The following is a 7354-nucleotide window of genomic DNA, read 5'->3' as shown; positions in this document are numbered from 1 at the left end:
TGGTTCACAGGAAGTAAGCAGGGCAGGAAAGGAGAGTCCTCTCTTACTGCTGTCCTAAGGAAAGCCTGCATTTCTAGGCCTGGTGCTGAGGTTATGAAGGAGGATGTCTGGAGATGTACCTGTAGCCTTTCAAGATGGTTCACTACCAAGAAGCTTGGCAGAGCAACAGGCAAATTTCAGTGTTTTCTCGGGGAGTGGGGAGTTGGGGGAAAGGATGAGGTTTTGTGGGGGTGTGTTCAGCATCCTGCCTCTGTTCACATTAAGTACTTCATCATCAAAAAGTGGGCATTATTTGCTGCTGAACATTTAGGCAAGAAGACTGATTTTCACAAATCAGGGTGTTATGAAAGATTCCCACCAGTGCCCTGTTTCTGTACTGGAGACTTATCTGCAAGCAAAAAGTGCTTAAAAGTGAGAGTAACTAATCATGAAAGAAGACTATGATCCCACCAGACTCTGGGCAATGGTATCTCCAAGTATATTCACTGTTTGTTGTTGGATTTGCCATCCTGGATGAAGGCCAGACCAGAGGGGGCACAGAAACAAGTTCAAAACACATTGCTATACTTCCTGCAGCAAAGCAAATACGTTTGCTCTCCACTTACTCTTTCTTAAATAGCAAAGAAAATGGGTTTTTGTTCTTGACTATTTGACTAGTATTGAATGAAAGACCAATGCTGAGTAATTGCTGGGTCACCATTACTTTTGGCACATGTAACTTGTGGGTCAGAGGGAAGCCTTGTGCCGCTGGTCCCCATAAGTCTTGGGGCCAGGATAGACACCTGCACTGATCTAGGGGAAGGACAGCTGGCATCTGGAAGCAGGCAGTGTGTCCCTGGTACCACTCCTTGAAAGGATTGACAAGACCCAAGCTGATAGAAATACCTGGATTTGCACTGTGTTAAGCTGCACTGAGTGGGTTTATTGTCTCAGGTTTCAAATCCTTTTCATTGTGTGGTTTGAGTACAGTCTAGGTAGAATGCTAGTCTCACATGTTTGCTGCACACAGGAGAAGGTATTTCTCTTCCAAGAGGGCTTCCCACATCCTTAATTTTTAAGGCTTTTATTCAAGGAAAAATCTTTAAATCAAATCTCATTGATTTGATTGTGAATTTGCATCAAAATGCTGTTTTGAGCTAAGTCAGTAAGACAGTGAGTGTAAACCAGCCCAAGCTGACTTGAAACTTTTGGAAGTACTGTTTCTGACCCGAGTAAAAGTGGTCTCAAGGTAAGTCCAAGGTAATTTGCTACCAAATGTTTCATGTGAGGCTTAAGATTCCCTATTCATCTCCTTTACAACCAGCCAGTCACTATTTATTGTTTGCGTGGTTTTACCAGTGAAGACGTACTAAAGCACGGACACAAATTTCATTTATCTGGACACTGCTATCTGCTACCTATGTCAGTATCAGTGCAGATTACGAGCTCTCACTTGGCACTGCCTGCCACTGCTGACAGGATGTGGTCTTTACTCCAGTCCCCACATTCTGCATGCAAGCAGATAATCAGTCTGACCATTTGCTGAGTGACTTGACAACTGCAAGAACCAGATGTTAAGTTCTAGAATTTATTTTTCCAGTAGGGTCATTTAGGTCTCTGATTTGTTTCCTAGCAAGCTCTTTTTAAGTCTTTTATCTGCCTTCTTGGCTGATTTCCATCAAAACAATAAAGCATTTATAAGTCTCAGTTTCCGCGTAATCATCATCTCCAACTGCAATTCCAAGAAGTCCCCTGTGTAATGATGTGGAGGTTTTATTTTCCTTGTGAAAGCTGTGAATGAGGTACAGATTTTGTTAGGTCAGATACAATATTCGTATCTTGTTTATAACCGCTCAAAAGGACATACTGTGAAGCTTCATTCACAGAATTGACATTTCAAATTTATCAGAACAGGATTTACGCTCTGATGTTTGTACAACTACAAAAGTTATCTCTTGATGGGTGGAGGAACAACTTTGTTTTGGGTGGAGTGAATCCATCCAAGTCTCCATAGGGAGCAAAGAAAGGACAAGAAAACCTGGGATAGCCTTTGCAATCATACTGATAACAAACAGTCACCCTGAAAACACTTGGGAAAAATAAATTAAACACCACACATTTTCCTGGTAAAGGTTCTTATCCTTTGCTTACTTGCACTCGGAGATTAATATTAAATAAAAGAAGTGGGCAGTAAATATACACACATATATATATACATGTTTTTAAGAGACTGCAGTTTTCAAACTCCACATATATTTTAGTTTTGCATGAAGAAAAGCATAAAAAAAGAAAATATTGCCTGATATACCAACACTTATTAATCAATATCTAGCAGAATTGTACTTGCACATGTAAATTACTGCCTTCTCTATAGCAGACATTCTTCTCTCGGGATTCGGATTACAATTCTCTCTCTGTTTTGAAGTTCTGCTATGAAGGAGTACCTGGTTCTAACAGTTGCTTAAGTTACTTTTCTGCCTTTCATACTTACATGGTGGTACTGTCATAACGTATAAGCAGTACCCTTCTGGTGCTTGGTACAATGCATTTGTAGTTCTTCCAGCCAATCAGACACTGGATGGATTCAGTGGCTCAGATGCAAATCCTGGCTCAGAAAGTCCATTTGCAGAATGGGTGAACTACAGAAGAACCTCAGCCCCTCACAGAGCTCTTCCTTTTGGCTGCATGTTACTGGTCGCTGTCAGAGCTCCGCTACTGGATGGAGGGTCTTTTGAGCTGAGTCACTCAAGTTGTACTGATGTCAAACTTTTTTTGCTTTGGAATGTTACTCTATTAACAACACTGAGCTTCATTTGCACTGCTAGGTTGACAAACTCTGATTTGGCAACAGTTAACAAACCCTAATCATCCTCTCACAACAAAGTCGAAAATTAATCGTTGTGCCATCCTCAAGCAGTCAAAGGCGTACTCATTGTTGTACAAAGCTCAGGAGACACTGTAGTTACTAGTCCAAAGAAATATAGTCCAAGGAGTTGAATCCCTCTCCTTTTAGAACGTGGCAAGTGGAATTTCTCCTCCACTCTACCTGAGGATTTAGGTGCCACTCCACTTGAGTAAACACAGAACACAGAACCACAGAACCACAGAACCACAGAACTGGGTTAATGCAGTGGTGCTGGTAGTGACATGCAGTATCATTTTCTCCAGAACACATTTTCAGGTGCCAGGGTGCATCTCCTCCATGAATAACATAAGCTGACCCCTTTGCTTGGCACAGATTCATGTGCATCATGGTTTTTCAGGCCTTGTTATTTTTCCACATTTGTGACTGCTGTAAATGTGCTGTTTGAGCAGTGGTTTTGGCACACTTAATTAATGTCCTTGAAGAGATTGGCCTTTCCCTATGGACGAAAAGATTAAAAGAATTTGAAGGGGAGAAAGCAAATAACAGTGATGAAATATTTGAGTAATGGGCACAAAATCTGGAATTACAACTCCAGCCACCTGATTCTGAAATATAAGTGCTGTGAAAACAAACCTGTGAAAGACTCTGAATGTTTCTGGCACAGTTCTGGTAATATTCAGTCACATGTCTAGCATTTAAGAGAATTCACAAACTACTGTTTGTCTTACTCTTGCCAACTGTGAATGTTGAAGGAGACCCCCAGTGGCATCAGCCAGATGATGAGGTGTCATGGTTTGACCCTGGTCAAATGCCAGACGCCTAGGACATCTACTGGCTCTGCTTCCTCCTGCCACAGCTGGGCACAGGAGAGGGAAAAAAAGGTGAGACACAAAGGGTTCATGAGTGAGATAAGGACTGGGAGAAAACGCTCTAAGGACAAAACTTCACTGAGAATAAGATCAAGCTCTTAGTCCAATAAGTTTTCAGAAAAAAAAATCCTTGTAAATACTTAATTTAAAAAATATTTTACAAGTGGTATTTTATATCAACAAATATCTAAATTTTAGTATTACCATTGCATCAGTCTTGTTTTATCTAGAATCTTGTTTTGTGTATTTGTAAAACTTGACAAAAAGAAACCATGAATGACTGAATTTGTGTAGTTTTGCTTTAGTAACAATGCAAGAAGTATTCCTAAATTCTGCAGAGAAAGAAAGAGACAGAGAGAGCATTTAATATGGCTTTTATTTCAGAGCAGCAGCTCCTGGTATAGTTCTGAAGATTATGGTAAGTACTTCTTTTTTATTTATAATGGACTGAATAATCTTTTCCACGCATTGCTGCCTCAGAGCAATCATATTGGTAACCATGAGCAGCCTATGACTGATGCTCCTCTTGGTCAGCATTTCATAGAGGGAAAGGAGAAGGTTTGCCATCTCTGTTCATCCTACTTTCACAAAGAAGGCTTCAATATGAATATATCAACTTAAATATGGTAGCTAGAGATGATATGGAAAGACTAGGGCAGATTTACTTTTTAACATGTAAGTGGCCTGTTTGCATTTTGAGTTACAGTCATCTTTCATAAGGGCTGCTTCTCTGTGTCCCTAAGCTGGGTTATTTATACACAACTTTCTGTCTTCTCCTTTTCCAAAGTGGCCTATATACAAAGGCCAGATGTTAGACAGTGTAAAAGTCCCACTTTAAATTGCAAAAACTACCAATTGTCTTAGAGGTTTTCTTCTGCTCTGTGGATGCTAACATTCACATGCTCTGTTCTGGTCCCTGATTTCAATGGCATTGTGTGAGGAGGGACAGATTCTGCATCATAAATGTGGCCAGCCAGCACTCTGCGACTGAGTTCAGCTGTTGCAGGGGAATTCAAGCAATCAAGGTCAAATTCAGCGCCGGAGTTGATAAAAAATTCCATGTACTTTTCCAAGGTATGTTAAAGAACAAACTACTGTAAGTCTGTAAAACAGCCACAAATCTTGTAAGACAGCCCTTTTTAAATGTACAAGATATCCAATAATTGTTCCTAGACTGTTATGCTTTTGGGTGTAAAGAACTGCCATATGCTTTCAATTAACGTTGTTTTGATTCTAGTTTAAAACAACAAAATAATTAACAATACGAAGTTTCCGTGAAAGACCTCAATATCTGTGTTTCTTTACCTTTTGTGAACTCTGTAACAAAGTGGGTGTCTCTGTCTTTTCCTTGCTTGAGTAAGAAAAATAATAGAAACAATCCAAAAGCTTAAATATTTGTTTTGACTTTGCAACTTAAGTGAGAAGAAATTTCAGTCCACAGCTATCCACCTTCCTGAAGCAATTGATTCTACTTCACTTGAACTTTATAGTGTAAATCTTAAAAACAGGAAAGAAATTAATTTTCTGGAAATTGTGATAGCTATTTCTTGTTGTTTAAAGGTAAAGGAGTCATATTAGATATGTAAATAGTAATGTTCATACCTTTGTCAGAATGCTAGCAATAACTTAAATCCTTTATTCTGCCTAAATGGGAATGATTACAATTAAAATATTTTCACTTCCTGTCTTTGCCAGGTGTGGATGTCATAGGAAGAAAATTACATGAGACTGGTGTTATTTTATGCCTCGAATATGCCACTTTACATGATGGATTTCAGAACTCTGTTTACAGAAAGCAAAACTCTTCTTGTTAGAGAGAAAAAACCAGCTACAGGAGCCAATTGAAGGATCAAACTGTTTTCTTAAAATATACCAGACACTTCACAAAGTGCACCAAAACACGATTTTCAGTAGGACATGAAGAATTGTTATTTGAAATGCCAACTCAACCACCAAAAGCTTCTAATCCTGTTATGACATTCTTCCTAATCAAAGTTGATCATCCACCAGGGTATAATCTTCATTATTTAGGAACAGCAAGATGTGATTAGTAGCCACAGTGGTAACCATTTAGGTGGAAAGCTGCTTTGTTTGAATCAAGAGGAACAACAAAATAAATACATGTTTTTTTTCCAAGGGATTGAAGAGTTGTATATCTATTACAGACATTGCTCTGCTGCCCTAGCTTTCATTTTATAAAGAATTGCAGTACTCTCACTTACAGAACAAAATAATAGCTCTGAATTTCAACAGCTGGTTTTGACAATGCAAATAACATGCAACCTTTACTGATCAGAAAATCTCATAATATTTTAGAATAATTATCCAGTCTAGGAAGAAGTTCTGCTTTTTTTTTTTTTTAATTTTCATTATCCATTATGCTGTGGTGGATGACAGACTTCAGCCATGCTTTTGGATGAAGATAGTATCTTTTTTAAGAGCAACTTTTATGAGTAGAAGAAGCAGTCAAGGCTTTGGGCATGCAGTTGAGTTTTGACTGACTGCAAGAGTTGTTATGTCCATAAAAGATTTGGTCCAAAGCCCAGTGAAGTTGAAGGGCACAGTTTTAAACCAATGTAATGACTGAGAACTGGATCAAGCTTGCAGTGATCTAAATTAAATCTAGTATTTTTTTAAAAATATTGTACTTGCTTGCTAGATTCCTATCAGGAGACCATCTGAATTTGACTTTGTAATCTGTTTTACCATCTAGATACTTCCATTTATCAATGGGCCTTAAAACTTGAAGAAAACATAGTAATTTTAGCCAGTAACAGTGTAAGTTATTTGCTTTCTTTGGTTATTTTCATATGCCTCTCCTGACTCTAAGCTTTTTCTTAGTTTAAAATTCATAGCTAAAGTTACAAAGCTTATTTTATCCATTCACTCAATTACCCTGATATTGGAGTGCCTATTAAAAGCAATAAAACTAATACTGCAGACCTTGAGGCTCCATCTTGACTATGCTCTTGTCTGTATTTTCACTTGTTATGAGCCCATACTTCTCCCAAAACCACTAAAAATTATAACTTATTCAGTTGCATGCACTAAACTTGATAGGACTGAGTCCTCACTAAAATAAGCAGGAGTTTGCACTATAACATTTTAGGCACACCTAAAAAACTTCAACTTCAAACCTGATGACAAGCCCATGTTCTTAAGAATAGCTGTAGTATAAGAAAATTATATAAATGGATGAACCAGAATGGATTTTTTTCATGTTTGTTGTGAAGGTCTTCTTGTGCATACATGATTCTGCATTATGCAAGGTGAAGCTCTGGCTACTTTATTTCTTCTCCTATGGCTGTGAAAAAAAGGCATCAATTGAGAACTTATTCCTACGTAAAAGGAAGACCATGCCATTTAAATCATGGCAGACATATGACTGACATGGTATTTTGGAGATGTGGCTTCATTTCTTCTTTTTTCTTTGTGAGTTTTAGAAAGCTGTCACATCCCTCTGTATTTCAAGTCTCCTACCAAAACCAGGAACTTAGGAAATAGGCATACTGATAGTAATAAGAGTTTAGATACCTATCTTGCATGTAAATGCCTCTTTTTAGACATCTAAATACCCATAGGTACCTACAGCCTGCATCTGAATTACTGTCTAGCATTTACTATTCTTGATTACAATATG

At 38.3% G+C, this 7354-nt stretch overlaps 1 long non-coding RNA gene across 1 annotated transcript; it reads left to right on the top strand.

Moving 5' to 3' along the window:
• The first annotated feature begins 3622 nt into the window (after nucleotides 1-3622).
• On the top strand, nucleotides 3623-6654 carry LOC146425094 (uncharacterized). The gene is made up of 2 exons (XR_014846967.1): nucleotides 3623-4788; nucleotides 5410-6654. It is a non-coding gene; the product is annotated as an uncharacterized LOC146425094 (long non-coding RNA).
• The last annotated feature ends 700 nt before the right edge of the window (nucleotides 6655-7354 follow it).

Source organism: Lichenostomus cassidix, chromosome Z (assembly GCF_008360975.1).
Source record: "Lichenostomus cassidix isolate B80296 chromosome Z, HeHo_3.0, whole genome shotgun sequence".
NCBI classification, from domain to species: Eukaryota; Metazoa; Chordata; class Aves; order Passeriformes; family Meliphagidae; genus Lichenostomus; species Lichenostomus cassidix.
Note: the sequence above shows the minus strand (reverse complement) of the source record. Positions and strands in the feature narration are given on the sequence as shown.